Source organism: Macrotis lagotis, chromosome 4 (assembly GCF_037893015.1).
Source record: "Macrotis lagotis isolate mMagLag1 chromosome 4, bilby.v1.9.chrom.fasta, whole genome shotgun sequence".
In the NCBI taxonomy this organism is placed as follows: Eukaryota; Metazoa; Chordata; class Mammalia; order Peramelemorphia; family Peramelidae; genus Macrotis; species Macrotis lagotis.
In genome coordinates, this window is record NC_133661.1 from 120,958,449 (window position 1) to 120,981,704 (window position 23,256).

A 23,256-nucleotide genomic window follows, 5' to 3' on the forward strand; every position below is an offset into this window, starting at 1 on the left:
AATCCCACAAAGTATGTCATGTCATGAAAGTTTAAAAATAAAATCCTCCTTCAGACTGGAAAAAAGACAAGTTTCCACTACAAGAGAAACAAGTCTCAGAGAAAAAAAAAAAAAAAACATGAACCAGGTTAGAACCAGGTTCTCTTCTTATATAATATAATATAAAAAGTTGTCCTTAGTAAATGCCATTGTGATTCACCAGATGAGCATATTTCTTTTTCTTTTCTTTTTCTTTTTGCAAGGCAATGGAGCTAATTACTTGCCTAAGGCCACAAAGAGAAATATTATGTGTCTGAGACTAGATTTGAACTGAGGTCCTCCTGACTCCAGGGTTGGTGCTCTATCTACTGCCCCACCTAGCTGCCCCCATGATGAGCACATTTCTTAATGAAATACTTCTTGTAACTAGGGAACCATTTTCTGGAGATAGATTCAATGATCCATCTACCTATAATACATTTCTTGGGGATCTTCTGTGCTATGTGCTCTGATAGAGAACACAACCCCTGTCCTCAAAGATTTTAAAGTTAAACAAGAAAATGGCAAATAATAGATCATACAAGTGAGAGGCAGAGTAAATAATGCAGGAGTTTAAAAGCTTCTATGGTCATACAAAGTTTTAAGGAAAAGATAGGACACGAGTTACACTTTAAAAGATGGGATTTAGACCTATGTAAAAAAGGAGAGAGAACTCCAGAAAGGGGTAATAGCATGTGCAAAGATATAGAAATAGGAATATGGATGAAATTTTAAGGGGAAAGTGACCATACCAGCCTTTCTGGACTGAAGGATTTATGTATAGGAAAAACAAGCAGATAGCTTTGGAAAAGCAGGCTATGTCTATTATGTAGGAACCCACTGAAGACTTTGGAATGGTTGAATGATAAAATAAAAACTTACATTCGCATAGCACTTTAAAACTTGCCCATTTGCTCTCTCTCTCTCTCTCTCTCTCTCTCTCTCTCTCTCTCTCTCTCTCTCTCTCTCTCCCATCCATCCATCCCACCTTCTTTCTTTCCCTTCCTCTCTCCATTCATTCATCTTTCCTTCCCTCTCTCCCTCCCCCCTCACACCCTTACACACAGATATACCTACATTTGAGCCTCACAACAATCCTTTGAAGTAATTATAGTATATAATTACAAGTATTATTATTATTATTATTATTCCTATTTAACAAATGAAGATATCTCTGTTGATTTAACACATAATATTTACAATTTAGGGAAACGAATCTGGGAGTGGCAAGTAGTATCCAGTAAGATAAAGAAACATGAGGCAAGAAGAAAAGTTCAGTCTATAGAAATCATCTAGGAGGGAAGTGCTGAGAGGCCTTATGTCATAGCACTAAAAATGGAAAAAAAGATATGAGATACATTAAAAATAATCAACACATAGTCAAACATGCATCAATAGAGTACTGAGCCTAGAGTCGGAGAAGATCTGAGTTCAAATCTGCTCAGATATGAATTAGCTGTATGACCCTGAACAAATCACTTATCTCTGCCTCAGTTTCTTCATCAGTAAAGAGATAATATTATCACCTACTTTTCAGGGTTGTTGGAAGTATAAAATGGGAAAGTATGTGCTAAATTATTACCACAGTCTAATACATAATAGGTACTGTATGGTTATTATTTGTTTAGGCTTTAAGGAGGTTGTGGAAATGATATCAGCTTTGACTCAGGAAATTGGAAGAAGGAGCAGTTGTGGGAGGGAGATTAATTTGATTTCAGACCTTTTAGATCTGAGAGGATACATGTCATTAAAAATATTGTCAAATAAACTAGCAGCATAGTGGGAAAGTGATATAGTCTGCAGAGAAGTGATCATCAGAATCTCAAGAATACATAAATTTTTAAAAAGAGAATATTAAAAAGGAAGGTTAAAGGACCTTGTTTTTGACCACTGTTGGGGACAGGACTTGGAATAGGATGCATTGAGGGAAACTATGAAGAGTCAGAGGCAACAGGACTGGAGTCCCATAAAGTTCAAAATGGAAAAAAACAAGGTCTGGTCAGGGATGTCGAAGATGAAAGAAGTATCCTGAGAGAAAAAAATCAGCAGACTCAACAGTTAGGAGGTTGACAAGATGTAAGAATGTAGCTTCTGTAAATTAATAAAGAAGATAGATTACAAGATATTAGGAATGAATGGGTTGTGATGTATTAGCAGCAAATGTTGTAAAGCAGGTGTTGAAGAGTTTGACCCTTCATTAAAGGAGAGAAATAGGAGGATGATTTGAAGGAGAAGATATAGGTTTAGACAAAGGGTTTTTTTAAATAAGGATGCCTGTAGGTATTATAAGAATCTGAATATTGGGCATATGCTGCAAAGAGTCAATGACAAAAAAAAGGTTTCATATACTAATGTATTTATAGCATTAGTTTTTGGAGAAGCAAAGAAATAGAAACAGTACTGCCCATTTGACTAGGGAATGGCGAATATGTTGTGATACATGAATGAGTCAATGAATGAAGAAGCATTTATTGAATGTTTACAATGTGCAAAATAATAAACTAAGAGTTGGAGATACAAATAGAAGATCATAAATGTAATGAACTATCACTAGATTGTATGAAATAATGAAAGTGATGAACAGAGAAATGATTTAGACAAATTTATACAAGAATGAAGTAAGTTGAAATAGGAAAACAATCAATCCAATGATGTAAATGGCAAGAACAATAATAACAACAACAACAACAATAATAATAATGATACAACAGAAACTGAATACTATGACATTTTTAGGACCCAGGTTGAGTTCAGAGAAGAGAGAGGAAAATCTACCTTCCCTAGCTTCTTAGTAGAAGTATGAAACATTAAATAACATTAAACTTTTTGGATATGTTAGATGGTTTTCTGAAGTTGAATTTGTTTGGATCTTCTGTTTCAATGGATTGCTCCCTGGAGGGGGAGGGAAAAGCAAAACACTGGGAAACAAAGGAGATGAAAAAACAGATTATAGATATTAATAAAATTTATTTTTTAGTAAAGGAGCTTCTGTAGGTTTTTGTCTGTGTGTGTACATTTGTGTGCTCATAGATACATATGTGGAGGACTCAGGAAGATAAAAGATGAAGTGTACACATGGATTATATTAGGCATAGAAATGAGGGAAGGATAGGAGATAAGTTTATATTTACATATAAACATGCAAAAATTTTTTTGAAACTAACAATTTCATAACACCAAAGATATAAACAATAGCTGTGGGAATTTTGGAAAATAAACCAAATAAGCATAATTTATATTCCAGTGCAGCAAGGAATAGGAAAAAATGTTTCTTCCTGGTACATGAGTCATAGTTCCTCTCACCTCTAAATCTCATTCCCTTCTCTGGTCATACCCTGAAACAGACCTTGGTAATTTGAAGCCAGTCCAGCTGGCCCCAGAGGGAATTGCATGGCTACAGAAATGACTGGAGAGGAAGAAGCTAGGGCCCTGAAAAACCTTTAAAATGCTAGGGAAGTGTTGATTTGGAGGAGAGAGGACCTCAGGCTATGCAATTCATTTTTACCTAACCTGGTGTGAGGAATGGAAACTTCTTGCAAGATGCAGGATGTTCCAGATCACTGGCCAAACATCTATGAAGCCAAAGGTTGGCAGAACAAGAAGGAAATCCAAAATGGGTTTGAATAGTGCTTAAAATTATTATATGACAGTGGTGGTCGTAGTGGTGGTGGTGTTGGCAGTAGAAGTGGTAGTAGTGGTAGTAGTAGTAGTAGTAGTAGTAGTAGTAGTAGTAGTACTAGCAGCAGCAGCAGCTAATAACTAGTGTTTAAATAGTTTTAAGGTTTGAAAAGTGTTTTACAGATTGCCTTACTTTATTTTCACAAAAAATTTGGATGGTAGATACCATTATTATCCCCGTTTTACTGAAGAAGAAACTGAAACCCAGAGATGTCAAAGGATTTGTCAGGTCACTCAGGTAATAAGTATTTGAAACTTCTTAACTTCAGGTTCAGGAGTCCTTTGCACCATCAAAGGGCAAGCAGAGAGATGTAGAGACCTAGTGTCTTGGGGCAAATTCAGGCACTTATTAGCTGTGTGACCCTGGTCAAGTCATGTATTTACTATCTAAAAAAAAAAGAAAGGAGGGGAAATGATCATAGTATCTACTTCCCAGGGATGGATGTTGTGAAAATAAATAAAATCAGATTATATCATAAAGAACTTTGCAAGCCTTAAAAAACCAAAATGAATGTTAGCTATTGTTATATTATTATCGTTGTCCTCAAGTCAAGACAAGGGAGCTTTCCAGTTTCCCCTGAAGCTGTGGGACAGACCCACCTAAGGAATTCCACTGCTAGTTCACTGCCACTGAAATCTGCATAAGAGAATAATATTAAAAAATAACTCCTTTCACTTGTCAGAGAAGCCCAGAATTGAAGGGATTGGAGAGGTCTAACCCTTAGCCAAAGAATCTATCTGACTCTCTTCCTGCTACTTGACTTCCATCTACAAGTAAACATCTATAATACTCCTAACAAATGATCATAGTTCACTACAGTGTCATTTGGACTCTTTGGAGAGATCCAGGGACAAGCAACTCACTGTTTCTTGTGGAGGTCCATTTCATTTTGGGGAACTAGAAATTTTTCTCTTATATTGAGTCAAAATCTTTTTCATGTTACTTTCTCCCATTGGCTCTATTTCTGCTCTTCAGAACCAAGCAAAACAAGTCTAAACAAAATTCCAAAGGTAGACAGCTATCATGTTCCCCTAAGTCTTCTCTTCTCTAAAACAAAAATCCCAGGTCCTGCAATCTATAATTATATATCCTTTCTATTCTAGTCACCCTCTTCCTGGATATTCTTCAATTCATCAATCTTAAAATGTGGTACCAAGAACCAGATTTAATATTTTAAATGTGGGCTGACCAGGGCAAAGCACAGTGGGAGTATCACCTCCCTCACTGTGAACACCATACATACATACTTAAATATAACCCAAGTTCCTTATTAGCTGTTTTGGCTGCTATATCATCTAGCTGACTCAGATTGGGTTTGCAATGCATTACACCCCCAGATTTTTTCCTATGAAGTGCTTTCTCTTTGGTTATTTCCCTTTCATCCTGTACTTACATACAGTTGACTTTTGACACAAGACAGCAGATCCACAACCTCTACAGTAAGTGTGAATAGTTAAGTCTTGTTTTTTTAATTTCATGGATATGTTTGATTTGGGTTGTCTCAATGTCAGTGACCCTTCTGGCTCCAAAGTTGTTGGGATTGGTAGAAATGGTCTCTCAAATAACTAGCATACACATAAGCAGTGACTTTTGGAAGGGTGGGAGCCGGACAACCTTTGGTTTTAAAAGTGTTTTCTTTAAAAGCTACCACTTTAGGTCGATAAGAAAAGTTGGCTCTGGGAGACTGAGGAAAATCTAGCTAACATCCAAAAAGTCTCTAATATCCCATAACCATCCTGGAAAGCTCTTCTCCTTAACTTTTGACCTTCCTCTCTTTACAGTAACAGCTTAATCATTCCATCATGTTTCTAATATAACCTTTCAGCGCACAGAATGGAGAAATAACTTTTAGACCTACAGGTTCTTAAATGTTAGAACTCATCCGGTCCTTCTAGATGAGGAATTTGAAGCCTGGTGATTTGACCAGGATACCAAATTTAGTGTAAATCTTAGTCTGTTCTTTCTTTTATTTCCTATCCTTTTCCTTCTTCATCACTATCCAATGTATTCTATTATACTTTGCTGTCATTCTAAAGAGCTAAGGCGCTAGGCATGGTGGTATGTCTGTAATTCCTCATGTCAGAAATTTTGAAGTTGGAGAATTATTTGTGCTTAGGAGTTCTGAGTTGTAGAGCTAAAGCTGATAAAATGTCCTCACTAATCCAGTGCTGATTTATCAAGGAAGGGAAGCAGTCGGAAAGGGAGGAGTTCAAAGCTTGCCAATTGACAATGGAATCAAGCCTGTGAGAGGCTGCTATACTCTAGTCTGGGCATAGCAGGAAGAAGTAGCCTTGAAAAATAAATAAGCCAACTAATTAATTAATAAAAACAAACCCAAACTAAGGTATTCTGAGAAAACAAAAGTCTTACCAGACTAAGTGCCCCCTTCCACCTAACATGGTTTTTCTGGACCTCAATAAAGATTGCTGAGGGATTGACTCACTCTGACTTATGAAGGAAAGATGGAGAAATATGGTATGAAAAGGGTTAAGGAACTCATAATCTTTTTGATTTTTCTATGCTGAGATTGTTAGAAAACACAAATTCCCCCAAACGTGACACTGCAAATCATAATATCCTAATACTAACTCCTTTAAGATGGGAACTGTCACAAACCTAGGCTTTGCAAATACCATAGCAGTCATTTCCATTATATTCAATCTAAGGAAGCTAAATCAACACTACTGTCAAGAAAGAGGTGGGAATCATATCCTTGAGAACAGAGTTACTGCCCAGCCTCCATCCTTGGGCTAGTCACAATAAATATTAAACTGTCAAAGGTAGTAGGAGCAAAACTTTGACAAGTGTCTATTAATCATAAATAGTGATTGTTGTTGATCATCCTTCACTTTCAAAGAGAAGTAAAGACATCATGGCTTGTGTGTGAGTTGGACTTCAGTGATAAAGAGCTGAACAAAATTGCCAGCTTCACTCTTTCTTCCAAAGTCATCAAAATTTAGTGGTAGAACAAAAACCAATAGAATTGATGATGGTCTGGGATACAGTGGATGACTTTAGCATCCTAACAATATCTGACCGAGTTCTACGTGCTCCATAGCAGCCTATTTCATGGTTATTGGAACAAATTATTATCATTCACCCACTGGGCCAGGGAAAGCCTTTACATCCTTGGTGAAAACATCCCCTACTTCACAGTTTAAGGACTGTCAGTTATCCTCAACCTGGATTAGCCCGTCTGCCCAGATGGCTTGTTGGGTGTGGTTGTTGATTTCTTGGAGCCATAGGCACTCTATACAGCAGGGAGAGATTCAGAAAGGGGGGAGGGGGGAATTTCTGCTTATAATTTCCTAAAAACTAAGCTTATACATCTCCCTGTACCTTTTTTAGTCTGAAACTTAGAGTTCAAGTTCAAGGTAAGTTATTGTTTCAATCATCCCAGACTATGCAGCATGGAGAATAAGAGAGAGGATAAGCAAAGGGTATGTATTGGGTGGCAGGGGATGGTAGGATAAATGCAGATGCATCAGTTGCCATCGGTTTTATAAGCTTAGAAACAGATTGGCAAAGTTAAAGAATTTGTAGCATAAAGGTACTTCAGATATTATGGAATCTACTCCCTCTGTAACAGATGAGGAAAATGAGGGATGAGTTAAAGTCCAAGATTCTAATACAGGTCCTCTGAATCCAAACTCAGTGTCCTCACTGCTCTCTCATACTGCCCAAGGTTCCTTGGTTTGCATAGGAACAAGTCCCAAAAGAATTAAAATTCTATAGCTTTTCAGTTTCAACTTTCTTGACTACTCAAGTATACTCAGCATAATCAAAATCATTTGATTAAAAACGAAGATTAAGTTCATTCTTGCTCCAATTTTTTGTCCAAGCATGGAATAGGACCATGAATCTTTTAACCAGGATATTTAACTAGGAGACAGTTGTGTAATATTCTCAGGCATTCACCTTTCTGCCCAGGGTAAAGACTTAACAGTGAACCAAGTATCCTTAAGTGGATTGTATGGAGCAAGGAGAGAGGAAATGGAAGGGAAAAGATTTGTAGTCTTGAAGATGTTCAAAGCACTTTGCAAGTCAATAGTCATATTTCCATGTTAATTAGCTCTGAATACATTGCCTTATGAGGGTTCAACACAGACCTTTCTCCTTATCTCCCCTAAACAGTAGGATGCTATGGCTATTGCTATGAGAAATTCTGGAAAAGAGATCATTTTACCTTTTGTAGAAGCAATGACTTTATTGATGAGGGGAACTGATTTCAGGAAGATATGAACAAGACAAAATTTCAGCCCAAGTTGGTTATCTATGAATCTGGTGTCATGAGCCCTATTAAAAATCTCTGAAACATGATCTACTGAAATCCTATACATTTGTCAAGCTTCCCCTTTTCCCTGAAGGTGGAAATAATTCTTCCCTCTTGGGACATCTCATGGTTCATTAATACATTAATCAGGTACAGAATTATTAAGCACCTAATGTAGGGCAGGTAGGTGGTGCAGGGGATAGTGTGCTGGATTGGAAGTCAGGAAAACCTGCATTTGGGATCCAGTCTCAGATACTTTTAGTTGTCTGACCCTGGACAAGTCACTAACCATTACCTGCCTCAGGTAGGTTATCCCCAACTGTAAAATGGGGATAATAATAACACCTACTTCACAGATTTTGTAAGAATTAAATGAGATAATATTTGTAAAATGTTTAACATAGTACTTGTTACATTAATAGCCTGGCTCATAAATACTGAAAATAAAATAATTATCATTATTATCTAATGTATACACAATGTCCTGGTTGGTTGGTTGTTGTCCTTCATTCTCTAAGAGAACCAAAATGGTATCATTATGCTAGAGACAGGTTGCAAAGTGTTTGATTGTGGCTGATCAAATCAATGAGAGCTTAGAAAGTTCTACCACAGGTCAGGCACAAGTAGTCTATGTGTAAATTTGGGGTATAATCTCTAAATTGATACATCTCCACTTTCTTCAGAGCTGCTGCGATTCTGCTTTGCTCATAGACCACAACACCTTCTCTGATGAGGGCATGACATGCTGTGTAGTCCTGTGTCAATGTCTCCCATGTCAGAAAACATTGTGCTGATAGTAGGGAAAATACATAGTGTAAATAAAACAAGATACAAGTGTATCAAAAATTCTTGCCCTCATGGACTTTAGAATCTAGGGGAATGGATAAAACAAGGGGGACAGTTAGCTATAACTCAATAATTACATAACAAACCCTTTAGAGTGGCATCAAACAAAGTGCTTTGTGAGGGGAGAAAAGTTACTGAGTGTGAGGTTCAGGAAAGGCTTCAGGGGAGAGATGGAATTTAAAGACTGTGGCTTTTAAAGTATGAATAGGAATTGACCTGACAAAGAAGTAAAGGAAGGTCATGGAGCAAAGTCAGAGAAGTGGAAGAGCTCAGTGCAGAGTGTAAAGAAGGATATCTTATAAAATAAGGCCAGAAAGGTAGAATAGCTCCAATATTTTGAAGAGCTTTTAAGTGCCAGGCCAAAGAGTTGGAACTTAGGAGGCAAGGGAAATCAATGATAATTTCTCCTACATACTCATTCTCTATTTTATGTCTTAGTTAATTGAAAAAATTTTATTTTTACCTATCTCTTGTCTTTACTACTAAATTGTTCATTCCCAAGCAGCAGGAGCTGTCTTATTCATCAAGCCCTACTACTTTAATATATACTTAATATATTTGTTGAAACATTGATTTTGAGGTCAAAAGATAGGAACAAGCCATTTTTAGATGAGAGATTAAAACTATAGTCATTTGAAAAATGCTCTGAAACATTATTCATTAGAGAAATGCAAATTAAAGCAACTCTGAGGTACCATCCTACACCTATCAGACTGGTCAGACAGAAAAGGGAAATGATAAATGTTGGAGGGGAAGTGGCAAAAACTGGTACACTAATACATTGTTGGTTAAGTTGTGAACTGATCCAGCCTTTCTGAGAACAATTTATAGCTACGCCAAAAGGGTAATAAAAACTGTGTATACCCTTTGATCCAGCAATATCCTACTACTAGGTCTGACCACAAAGAGATCACAAAAAAGAGGAAAAGACCTATATATACAAGAATATTCATAGCAGCTATTTTTGTGGTGCAAAGAATTGAAATTGAGGAAATGTTCAACATTTGGGAAATGACTAAAGTTGTGGTATATGAATATAATGGAATAATATTGCTCTATAAGAAACTGTGAGCAGATAGATTTCAGAAAAACTTGAAAAGACTTACATGAACAGATTCTGGGTGAAGTGAGCAGAACCAGGAGAATTGTACACCTTAACAGCAACATTGTTGAATATGACAGACTTAGCTCTTCTCAGCAATACAGTGATCAAAGACAATTCTAAAAGATGTACAATGGAAAATGCCATTAACTTCCAGAGAAAGAAATATAGCATCTGAATTCAGATCAATGTTTTCACCTTTTTAAATATATGTTTTTGCTTTTTTAAAAAAAGAGAGAGAGAGAGAGAAGTAATATTGGGCCTCGACTTTAAAGAATGGATATAAACTCAGCCAGAGAAGGATGAACTGTCGTGTCAATTTTTTTTTCTCTCTAAGTTTTCCTCTATAAATAACAGGTCACCAGGTAGACTGGAATTCAGTTATTAGGAACTGAAACTCTGCAACCTACTTTCCCTTAATTTGAAGTGAATACCTCATATGCCTAAATAAACAAATTGTTCAAGCAAAAAAAAATGATTTTTGCAGAAGGCAATGGAGACAGGGCCTCCCTCTGCTCTCCAGTGATGAGTTTTTTGAAGCATAAGAAAGGCATTTTCTTCCCTACCTCCTGAGACCTCATCACTTTAGAGAAATCCAATGATAAGATCATGGGCTGAAAAGTATTGGGTGCCCCAGTCCTATTATGTAAAAGTACCTAAGATATCTTAGTGAAGGAGCTTTAACCCTCAGGTTCTCAGACTATCCCAAGGAGACAATGAAGAAATGATTTTCTTTTCTTTCATTCTTTTTCTTTCTCCCTCAACCCACACTAAGCAGATATGGTCTTAATGGTCCTAATCACAGGATTAAACTTAAACAGCTCCTTCAAGATCCTAGTGTAGAGTATTCATTTTATAGAAACTGAGGTTCAGAGATATTACATGATTAGCTTAAAGTCACTCAAGTGCCTTTAGATAAAAACCTACTCCTTCTGACTTCCCAGATTTAATTAATATCATTACTTTTCTAACTGCTCTGAACTAAAACCCTTGGAATCAGCTTTTACTCTTTCCTCCTCCTTCATCTCCATATTTAACTGGTTAATAAATCCTCTCTAGTACCAATGCCAGGCTAAATTTGGAGTCATAGAATCTGGGTTTGAATCCTGACTTCACAGTCACTTTACAGTGCCTCAGTATCTGTAAAATAAAGGAATCAAACACAACAATCTCTAATATTTCTCTAAGCTCTTGGCTGTATGATTTGAATAGAGGTCTTCTGTGTGTTTGTGTGTGTGTGTGTGTGTGTGTGTGTGTGTGTGTCTATGTGTAGTGGTTTACAAGTCTGAAAACTCTATGTAAATATTTGCTATTATTATAATTATCTTCTAGACTTTGGTTTATTTATCTATAAAATGAAAGCATTAGCCTAAATGATCTCTAAGAACCCTTCTAGCCTTGAGTTCTATGATTCCCTTCCAATTCATCATATAGACAATCACCATGCTGAAGTACAGTGGTCATCATGTCAATGTTCAACTTAAAACCCTTCAGAGATTTCCCCCATTACTTATTGAATTAAGCCTTAATTCATTAACCAAACAATTAAATCACCCTCTACCTCCACTACGACCTCCATGGAGCTGAATCAGAATTCTGAATTCTAGAAGGCTTTCACAGTGTGCCAGCTCACTACATCTGGAAGCTCAATTCCACTGGTTTGAAGACTTCTCCCCTCTGGGCCAGTAAACTGACCAGAGCAATTGAAATCCCAGCAGGATCCTAATTCTCCACTGAGTCTGCCCAAAATGAGGAAGCAAACTAAGCCTTTCCTTATGGCCTGGAGAGGTGTTCAACTTGTTTTCAAGCCTGTTGCAATTGTCAGAGTAGCTTCACTTTCAGATAGACAGCTTCCTGGGCCCAGAGCCTCCAAGGGATGCCAGGACTTCAACGGCTCAGGCAGACCTATTCCTCTCCCTGCCCTCCTGACCGATGCCTTGCTAATGATGAGTCTTAAGAAAACATAGCTCCTCCTCTCCAAAATGAACTTACTATAAACAGGGCAATGATGAAAGGGATTTTATTTCTCTTCTCCAGGAATTTCAGCCACTGTACTGGTTAAGATCAGGGAGGGAAAAAGTCCCACTGGGCTTAGATCCTGGCCCTGCTCCTCTAATGGGGCAAGCAGTTCCATAAACATGTTACAAGGTGCTGGATGGCCTGCTTAAGGCCAACCAAGGTGTCAGCACAGTTCAGAAAAAGCAAAGAGAAAGCTGTCCAGGAATCCAGTCTCTATGTGGGTCTATTTCCCAGAACTTACCGGGTCTCTGTGGCTTTTCTCTCAGACAAAGGAAAGGAGCAGGGAGTTGCCAAAAGGCAGGAGCCAAAACAACAAGAGAAGGTTTGGCTCAGCATTTTGCTCAAGCTTCTGAAGTTCATTCTGGGTACCAGAATGTGGACGTGCAGTTTTCTACAACTATTTCACCTTTCCCACCCAAAAAAGAAAATGATATCTGCCTGGCACTCTGATTCATCCCTTCCTATAGTCCAGGTAAGGAGCTGCCTCATTTAAAGCAAAATGAACATAGGGCAATTATGTACTTTACAAAATTATTTTTGAATCAGAGAAGATGCTAGAGACATAGGTCCATGGCTCTAGTTTTAGAGTCAGAACTCTAAGATTTAAATCTTGGATCTGTTTCTTCATTAGCTCTGTATAAGTCACTTCACAAAATATGTTTCAAATGAGATGTTTGGACTAGATGATCTCTGAGGTCCCTTTCAGATTTAAATCTCTAATTTTTATGATCCTTCCCTACTCAACAATCCATCTCCCTTCACTTCCTCCTTCCCCACCCCTCACTCATAACTTCAATTTTGGATTTGGATATAACTGTCATAGGCTATATTATTTTATCTTTTGTAAAAACTTAGTTATGATTTTTCCAAAAGTAAATTAATATAAATAAAAATATAAATAGGTACCTGTTTATATGTATCATTGGGTTTCTCAGGAGATTCTCCAGCTCCAGATAAGAACATCTCTATGTCTGATCTAAGAAAAGGCATTTCTAGCATAACTTGAAATGTTTACTCTAACTTGTACCTCACCCATTCACTATTCCTTAGCTTTGCCTTCATCCTACATAGCAGGAAAAAAGCCAATTTGTGTTGAGTCCATGGAATGACTAGGGTGAGTGAGTGGGAACAGTCTAGGTGAGGTTGCCAAGTAGAAGCTATTCCCCAGTGCTAGAAGCCTGTGGGAAGGTCTGGGTGAGAAAGTGAGTAGAAGAATGTGATCTGGCAGGAGAGACATGGACAGAACTGGAGAGGGATGTAGTACTGGTGGGATCCAGGTCCTCTATGACCATATGTATTGAAAGGACTAATAAAGATGAGAATTAACACTGAGTGGAAAAAACAGGGAAAAGGAAAGGGCAAGGGGCACCCACATGAGGAAGATGGAGGGAAAAGGTTCCATCCTTGGAATTTTTTCTAAGCAAAAATTAATCAACAATACCTTTTCTTGAGATTCCAAAACCAAAGCCTTTTTACCAATTCAACTCAACAAGCATTTATCAAGATCCTACTACTTCCAAGGCAATGTGTTAGAGACTAAAGATACAATGACATATTGGCAAAAAGTCTCAGATCTCAAGTTCACAATGTCATTGCAGGATGCAACTTGTAAACAAATATGTATGAAAATGATCATTTTTGGAGGAAAAGACTATAATAACTAGAGGAATCAGGAAAATTTCCTAGACCAGGTAGCAGCTGAATTGAGAGTTGAAAGAAGATAGGGATTCTAAGAAGTAGAAATGGAAAGGGACTGAGTGTACTCTAAGCAAAGAGTCACAGCTTATAAAAAGGCATTGAATTGGGAATGGAATACTACCAAGTTCGGGGAACAGAAACTGGATTGACTTGACTAGGAAAGAAAGCATGTAAAGGGGAGTAAGGTGAAATAAGGACCTAAAAACCTAGTTTTGCTTAGCATCACAGAATAATGAGATTTCGTAAAGGAAAGGGAGTGAAGACCATGAGAATATTGTAGAATTCCAATCTGCATCCCCAACAGATCATACCATATGCTTTAATCTAGATTTTAAAAGCTTTCAATTTGAACTCAAGCAAAGGTAATGAATTCAGACATATCTTGAACTCTTGAATGAATATAAAATACAATTTCATTATTCTATATCAACTTACTAAAATTCTGTACCATTTAAAGCAATTGTCATTTCTCTTCTTAAAACCATTATTAATTTGAACTTGATTAACTCATCAGTTGGTCTTGGCTTTTGGAAAAATCAGATTTATGAGTTTTTACTGTATTTCTTACCTTTATTCCCCTTGTCCTCAACAATATTTTAATATTTTTCAATATTAATATTCATTATTTAAAATATTTTAAGGCCCAATCTATTCTCCATCATGACCTAATCCCAGTTCAGTCTCCAGAGATGAAGTCCTAGAAATTTGTCAACGCCTGTTCTGGGAGCTGCTTTGTAATGCAATCTTGCTTCATTTCGTCAGTCCCTCTCTCTAGGGACTGACAACACTAAATTGGAAGAAAGAAGGTGGGGAAAGGGAAGAAGGACAGCTGACACTCAGCTTAATGACTCAATTCTCAATGCAGAGAACAGCTGGCCAGTCCATCTCAATTCATTTGGACCTGGTTCCATTGAAATATGTATAAATTTCAATTTTGACTCAAGAGCCTCAAAATGAGCCACCTGTGATCATGTTTGTCCAGAAAGTCATCACCATCCAGAATATGCCCACCAGAAAAGTGCTGAAAGCATAGGAAAGGGGTCAGGTCAATTACTTAGCTAAATTTGGAAAGGCACTGGTCAGCTGTTTCCATGCTCCCTCATCCTGCCCCCACTCTCTGGCATTTTGCTTATTTTAATAGCTTCATTCTTGGGTACTTATTCTTGCTTAAGCTCCATCAGCTATTTTCCACAGGAGATGCTCAATACTCTTCAAAAAAAGGGATAAAAATTGGCATGTTAGAGTACAAATAGTTGCCCCAGCAGCTGTGGACAATCTCTCAGGCGGGGGCGAGAAGGGTGTCCAGAGACATCAAAGCAGGAAGTCCCATCCCACTCATCAGTTGCTTTGCTAAAGGAGGCAGCTTGTGTTGGGAATCATACACTGGGAAGTTTAGACCTGAGCTCTAAGTCTCATTTGACTAGTCACCCATAAGCATATCATTTCTTTATGCTCAAAGCCCCTGTTTCTCCAGCTGTTCAATGAGGAAAGAAATGCACAAGTGGCTGTTTGGAAGAAAACCCCATGTAACCAGCCAACCTCTATTCACTATGAGTAGGTTCAGGGTAGTACTAAGAAGAATGAATATGATTCTTTGTATATGGAGGCCACAAGAAATGTTTGTCAAATGGAACTACTTTTCAGAGGTTCTCCATAAGGAAAGTCTTCTTAAAGCCCAACTCAGACCATGTCATTCTGTAGCATAAGGAACTTCAGTGATTCTTTATTAGCTGTGGGATAAAACAACCTCCTCTGGTCATCATGAACCATCTTTCTTCCAGTCTGTTTTTCTAGGCTAATGATATATTACACCCTTTCCTAGGTTCTGCCATTCAAATGTACCTGTATAGTGTAACCTCAATTCTCTTTTTTTTCCATGTCTTTGCTCAGGATATTAGCACTTGAGGGTTTTTGCCTCTCTTTGCAACCTCAGTGATTATAATAATATTTGCCCTTCATTCTTTTTTTTTTTTTAGTTTTTGCTAAGCAATGCGGTTAAATGGCTTGCCCAAGGCCACACAGCTAGGTAATTCTTAAGTGACTGAGGTCAGATTTGAACTCAGGTCCTCCTGGCTCCAGGGCCAGTGCTCTTGCCCTTCATTCTTGAAGAAAGACCATGACATCAGGGAGGTGATTCCATGACAAGCATGTGAATTGGATCTGAGTGAGGGGATGCTGTGCTTGTTACTAGTCTCATTTTTTCCTTGAGAGCCAATCTGAATCTAATGTCCAGATATGAATCAGGATGCCTGGAGATAGGGCAATTAGAGTTAAGTGACTTGCCCAAGGTCACATGGCTAGTAAGGGTCCAACTAGATTGGAGCTTCCTCCTTCTGACTCCAAGTCCAGTGCACTCTCTACTGTGCCACCTAGCTGCCTCTGTCAAATAGTAGGTGCTTAATGAATGTTTATTGATTGACTGATTTCCCCATCTGAGAATTCCCCATATTCTTTTTTTTAAAGGTTTTTGCAAGGCAAATGGGGTTAAGTGGCTTGCCCAAGACCACACAGCTAGGTAATTATTAAATGTCTGAGACCGGATTTGAACCCAGGTACTCCTGACTCCAAGGCCGGTGCTTTATCCACTATGCCACCTAGCTGCCCTCCTTTAAAAAAAACCCCAAAAAACCTTGTCTTTGTATTCCCAGCACCTTAAATAACATAGTGTCTTGCTATTTAGGCACTTAGGGACTGGATTGGTTGAATGACAAAATTAGTTGGAAGATCTTTGCCCCTTTAAGAAAACATAATATATAAATGAGCAGAGAGGGTTCTCTTTCAGATAGTCCGCAACACCCGCTGGACTATAAACTGCATGAGATCAAAGGAATGATTCATTCTTTTACTTTATCCCCATGCCCAATTCCTACCCTATCTGATTGTGGATCTTATACATTGTAAACGTTCAATATTTGTACAAATGACTTGATCCTGGCACCAATCAGCAGTCATCCTAGACCAAAAAAAATCAATTTCCTTTGGACTCAGTTTCTGTATCTACAAAATATAACTTTTCTAAAAATGTGATGATTCTGTAATTATTAATCAGAATTAAGAGTTAGGAGACTTAGAGTTTCTCTCCTTAGTTGATGAAAAGGTTCTATGATGAACTGGGTTTCTGTGCCTCATGCATGGAGAGATGTTAAACTGTTTGCTCTTACTAGATCATTTCTGATCATCTGAATAAGCCAAACCATCCAAGGCAACATTAACCTAAAATAGCTGAACTATGGGGCAGGTAGGTGGTCCACTGGATAGAGCAGGTTTAGAATCAGAAAGACATCTTCATGAGTGAAGATGCCCAGTGACCCTGGGCAAGTCACTTAGCTCTGTTTGCCTCAGTTTTCTTCATATATAAAATGAGTGGAGAAAGCAATGGCAAACTACATCAGTATCTTTGCCAAGAATACACAAAATGAGTTAATGGAGAGTCTGACAGGACTGAAAACTACTTAACAACAACAAAATTAGTATATGCATATATATATGTATAGTAACCGAATTCCATATATATATATATATATGTATATATATATATATACATATATATATATGTACATAACCAATTTCCATATATATATGGAATATATATGGAAATATATATATATTCCCATATATATATATTTCCATATATATATATTTCCATATATATATATGGAAATTGGTTATGATAAATAGCAAGACCTAAATGGAGTAAAGATATGTAGAACATACCACAAGAATGAATTATGGCAGCCCAAAAGAAATGTATGGAAGTGTTGAGGCAGTCATCTCAGTATGTTGGCAAATACTCAGATACTCAGAACAGAAATATATGTTAGGGCTACCTCCTTTTCCCATATCATTGTCTCATTGGAGCAGGTCCAGCCAATCTCTTAGTCCTCCAGTTTGGATGAGGAAAGTCACAGAGTGGGAAAGGCAAGGATGAAAAAAATGGCAGTCCCTCTCCCAATAACTTTATTACCTAGGGATTCTGTTGGGGGGGTGGGGAGAAGAGGAGAAGAAGACATAGACTTGTGATTTCATCAGGACTGAGAACTCCCAGAGAAGAAACTCCCATCAGCCAATTCAGAGAGCAATTCCCTATTACTTATATTCTTTAGAAGGAAGGCAAGAAAACAAGCACTTGTTAAATGTCTGCTATGTTCCAGGGACTGTTTTAAGTGCTTTACAATTACCTCATTTGATCCTCACAACATCCCTGGGAGGTAAGTGCTGTTTTTATCCCCATTGTACAGATAAGGAAACTGAGGCAGAGAGTGACCTGTCCAAGGTCACCCATCTAATGAGAGTTTGAGACCAAATTTGAACTCAGGTCTTCCTGTGTAGAGATCCAGTGTTCTATCCACTATGTCATCTAGCTACTTCTTAAGAAAGATTTCTTAATCCTTTGTTGTATCATGGACCCTTTTGGCAAACTTAGTGAAACCTACAGATCTCTTCTCAGAATAAGAGGCTTAAATGAATAAAAAAATGAAAGATCATGCATATATATATTTATGTTTATATAAATGTATATCTATAAGTGTATTGGAACCATTTCCAGACCCTAGATTAAACTTTCCCTTACCCCTCACATACCTGTGTGATTTAAAGGATTGCTTGAGAGTACTGAGACTTTTGAAGATCTACCCATCATTTTACAGCCAGTATGTATTAGACAAAAACAGACAAAAACAACTTCAGGCCTTGCTGATTCTAGGACCAGCCCATTTTAGGGTTAGCTCTGCAACAAGTACAAACTGTAAAAATCCCTAGAGGCTCTCAAAACTTTGTTGATGTTAATTGTGTCAACCTTCCATTGACTGAAGTAATACAAAACAATGGATGTCATTTTCTCTATGGTTTTGACATGAATTAAAGATTTTCCCTCCCTTTGGGATTAATAATTCCAAAAATTAACTTGCCTCTCCTGAGTACCCATAAATTGGCAAAAAGAGTAGGCAAGGGTAGTGAAAATATATTAGGTGGCAAGAGAAATAAGGTTTAGGTTAAATATTTGCCATGGGATTACTAGAGGATAGAGCATTGGATCTGCCTAGAGTCAGGAAGACTCAATTTTCCTGGGTTCAAATCTGGTCTCACTTAATAGCTGTGTGACCCTGGGAAAGCCAGTTAATCCAGTTTACCTCAGTAAAATAAACCAGAGAAGGAAATGGTAAACCATTCCAGTATCTTTGCCCAGGAAACCCCAAAAGAGGTCACAAAAAGGACCAGACTGAAAAACAACTAAACAATAAGATCTAGCACATCCTTTACCCTGGTGTCTGGAATGACCTAAATACTCCACTACCCCAGATGCTGAAGGAAAACCACCCATCCCCTCAAGCTTGATTTATTATATTTGAAGAATTAAATACATTTCTAGAGCCAAGGCTATGCAATGCTATCCAGCTTTCAACACAAACATATGCAGAGGATGGGGGCAAGGGCAATAAGCAAAAATGTATAGTAACTAATTCATCTCAGGTTGCAGGTTACTGACCCAGGCACACTAATGATTGCTAATTATTTTCTATCAATCATCTTACAATCTTAAATTCGGGGGGGGGGATTCCCATTTTTGCTTCTAAAAAATGGCCCAGGAAACAACACAGAACACCCAGTGATTCTGAGACTGAGTCAGGGACACAGGTGAGACCTCCCAACTCTTCATCTGGTCCTTCTTTCCACCAGACTCTGCTCGACTGGCAACTGGATGGTGATACTTTTAAAGTGAAATAAAATGAGTTGCTTTTTTGGCAATGGACTCAGCAAAGCTAAATATCAGCCATCCCCACAATGCAGCTTAGTCTGTCCTTAGCAAACTTCTTCAAATACCAAAGAGTTGAAAGCCATCTGTTGGCAGTGATGTGCCATCTCATCTCCCAAGCTGCTACTCCAGCTACACTGCCATTAATCAACAATCCACACAGTATGACTGGTACATTTTATGAATTTATTTAGCTCTGTTTACTTCCTTAGGGAAATGGCAGAGAGAAACAGCTCCTTCTGACTATTTTGTGGGCATTTCTTGACTGCTGTGTTGATATTTCCATTCCAACTTCAAGAAGCACCCAAAAACCCAAGCAAATATTTGAAAACTGTTGCCTTTCCACTGTCCTAGAGGAGGAGCCAAGGGAAAAGGCAAGGCTGCCCCTGAGATAATCATAACCAAGAGACAGAGGGAACTAGACAAACAGGGGAGACCCTGAGATTCTGCTAACTGACCTTGAACTAACACATCCACATTCTTATCAGCAAAAAAGAATCTTATCAAATAACCATTTCCTTCTAACTTTTTGCTAAAGTTTATCCTCTTGAAGCCATTGCCTATGATGGCATTGCAACTCTGGCCCCAAGCTGGGGATTTCCAGGTCCCAAACAGAAGTCCACTCCCATCTTGTAACAATATAAGTTATAATTACCTCACTCTCAAATACTTAATATCCTAAGGTTTTAAAAAGTTCTACCTTCACAACAAACCCTCAGGGTAGATACTTTCCATTATTCCCATTTTATTAATGAGGAAATTGAGCCTTGGTTTCTGAGGGGCCAATGTATAGTAATATACCTCATAACAATTCTTAAAATAATTTTTATTATTATCTTTTCTTTAACACACCTACATTTCTCAATATATCCCTCTCTCTTTTCCATCTCTTAGCAAAGAATAATAATGTCTAACATTTATATAGTATTTTAAAGTTTATAAATCATTGCAAATTGTTTTTACATGTAATTGAGAAACACATTAAAATTAAAAATAAAAAATTGCAAATCACTGTATAAACAAATTTACATATATATGTATATTTGTGTCTTTTTTGGTTGTTACAGCAACTTTGTGAAATAGTTGTTATTTTCATACTTATTTTACAGATGTAGAAACTGAGGCAGGGAAAAAATTTAAATGACTGAGAAAGTTCAGCAAAACTAAACAACATATTGAAAAAACTTAATATTTGTGCTTTGTTCCATATCCACAGTCCTTTACCTCTGCAAAGCCTGCCCCATAACCATTTTTAGGGTCTCATCAAAATCTAGAAAATTCTTACATATAGCCCTGTTCAAACCTCTGCTTGACCCAGGATCTGCTCTAAGTATGAAGGATGTTGCCTTTACCATACAACCTTGCTACCACAGGCATGAGAACATTCAGATCAGCTCAAAGTATGAATTGCGGATGTTGTGACCCCAATGTATCACGTTGATTTTTCTATCCTGGGGCTAGTTTGTGCTAGAGGAGAAAAATCTAAACCCATAGGAGGCCACCTTGTTTTCTTCTATTCATTCAGAGCATGTCAGAGCCAAGAATGCCACCTGGTCTGTTTGCTCTGACCTGATTCTTCTAGCAGGCTTCCCTATGCTGAATAGGGGACAGACCAGCAAGGAGGCTAACTAAATTCCTGGCTTTTTGCTCCCATTTAGGAGACGAGACTATAAAAAAGAGCTGAGTTTGTGGCTTTCAGTAGGGGCCTGAAGCCAGGTGGTCTGGCCTCCAGTGTGGCACCAAAGTTGCTATGATGTTCCCCCCTGGAGCTTTGCTCTCTTTAGGAGTCCTCCTATGGAGAAGGAATGTAGAGACTTGGATTTTCAGGCTAATGAGTCCAAAGTAAGGGAAGGAGGGAGGTGGGGTTTGGGTTTCTGTTCCTTAAAGAGTTCTGCCCCTACTCCATGATAAAAAGATACTAGCTTTTCTACCTGAGGTCTAGTTGTCCTGTCCCTCATAACAAGCCTCCTCTGTTTCTCTAATTCATTCTTAAGTCTGGGTTCAGACTGAACCCACAAATTCAAACACACATACACACATTTGACATTGCAGTGGTTTTTCTCCTGGCTCTCCTTTTTAACAGTAACTTCCTGTTCTTTGGAAAGCATATAAGGCTAACTCAGGAGAGCTTTGGACTGGAAGGAGCTCCTATCCTGGGGATACTGGGGTCTATTAACTTGTTATAGTCTTACTGTGCAACCTTAGGCAATTAACTTCCCCTTTCTGGGTCTCAGTTTCCTCATCTGTAAAATGAGGTGTTGGACTCAGTGACTCCAAAAGCTCTAAACTGTAATCCCCTACCTGTTTCACTTACATCTCTAGTCATCCCATCCATATTTGTATATCCTCCTTTGCCTCTTTCCCTCCCTTTTCAGTTCCCTTTTACATCGAGTCTTTTCCTATTAGAATGTAAGCTGTCTGAGAGTAGGGATTGTCTTTTTTCCTCAATTTTGTAATATAGTACCTGGCCCAAGGCACCTGCTCAGTAAATGTTTTGTCTATCTTGATTTACCAGGTATTACCCTTCTTCCCAATCTTATCAGGAGGTAAAAGTCTGGTCTCAGACACTTGACACGCACTAGCTGTGTGACCTTGGACAAGTCACTTAACCTTGATTGCCTGGTATCCAGAACCATACCAGTTGTCTGGCCACTGGACTCAGCTCTGGAGGAGAAAGGGAGTCTGGTGACCTAGCACAGCCTCCCCTCACTCAAATCCAGTTCAAGTGCTTGTCATGGCATCACCTCCCTGATGCTGTGGTTGCCTTCCAAAAGGAAGGATAAACAACAACAACCAGCAGAGACCAGGGTATCCCAGCCCCAATTTAAAAGTTTGGGAGAGATAAAGAACCTCCTTTAAGGGTAATCTAGAACTGCAGCCTTAGGATCCATCCAAGTCTGCTTACCAGGAGTCTAACACATTGTTAATGCTCCCTAGGACCAGCCTGAAAAAGTGGCTTCTCTCTCTATGGAAGTCTTCAATCAAAAACCTGGATGATCCCTTTTGGGATTAAGTTGCGATGGGAATTCTTGAGTTAGATCTGAAGGATCTTTCAACTCTGAGATTCCATAATTCTACAAGTAGAGACCCAGGCTTCTAAACTATTCTTTCCTCACCCCACCTTCATTCCAATTAAAATTCCAAAGGTTTTAAATGTTCAACTATTCACCCTAAGGTTCTTTAGTGTGTTACCTCTACCAGGAGGGTATTGGCATTTTCAAAAGGAATCCTTGTTAATGCAAATGAACATTCAAAGATGGGATTCCAGGCAATGAGACAAGTTTGGTTAGCGGGTCCCTCTCATCACACCTCTCAAAGAATCATCTATTCTACTCATGTTTAAGACTAGCCTTGATTCAGCCCAGCACTTTGTCTGTTGATGACAGACTTTAATAGATTTCTCTCTCCTAAATATGAAAAAAGGATAAAGATTGTATTCATTTTTTGAAGTAAATCACAGTCACAGTGTTCAAACTGAACAGGATCTTTTTTTCATATAATTCAACCTCTTTGTTTTAATACTAGCTGACTCTATAGTAACACTTTTGGGGGGTTTTTTTTAGGGTTTTTTTGCAAGGCAAATGGGGTTAAGTGGCTTGCCCAAGGTCACACAGCTAGGTAATTATTAAGTGTCTGAGACCGGATTTGAACCCAGGTACTCCTGACTCCAAGGCCGGTGCTTTATCCACTACGCCACCTAGCCTATAGTAGCACTTTATAAGACATCTCACCACATCTTTACAACAGCCCATTTAGGAGATTATTGTAAGTGTTATTATCCCATTTTACAGATGAGGAAACAAGATTGGAAAGATTAAAAGATTTGCTTATGGTCACCTATCTACTAGGTGTCAGACTCAAATCCAATG

The 23,256-nt window shown here is 38.2% G+C and overlaps 1 protein-coding gene across 3 annotated transcripts in view; it reads right to left on the minus strand.

The window, feature by feature from the left end:
* The window catches only part of CEMIP (cell migration inducing hyaluronidase 1), a 230,394-nt gene that overhangs the window by 143,757 nt on the left and 63,381 nt on the right, over positions 1 to 23,256 (minus strand). For 2 of the 3 annotated variants that reach the window (XM_074234001.1, XM_074234000.1), the window contains exon 5: positions 9,923 to 10,037. The exons of the other annotated variant lie outside the window; for it this stretch is intronic. The gene's annotated coding sequence lies outside the window, so the exon portion shown is untranslated. The remainder of the gene's footprint in view (positions 1 to 9,922; positions 10,038 to 23,256) is intronic. 3 annotated transcript variants of the gene reach the window in all.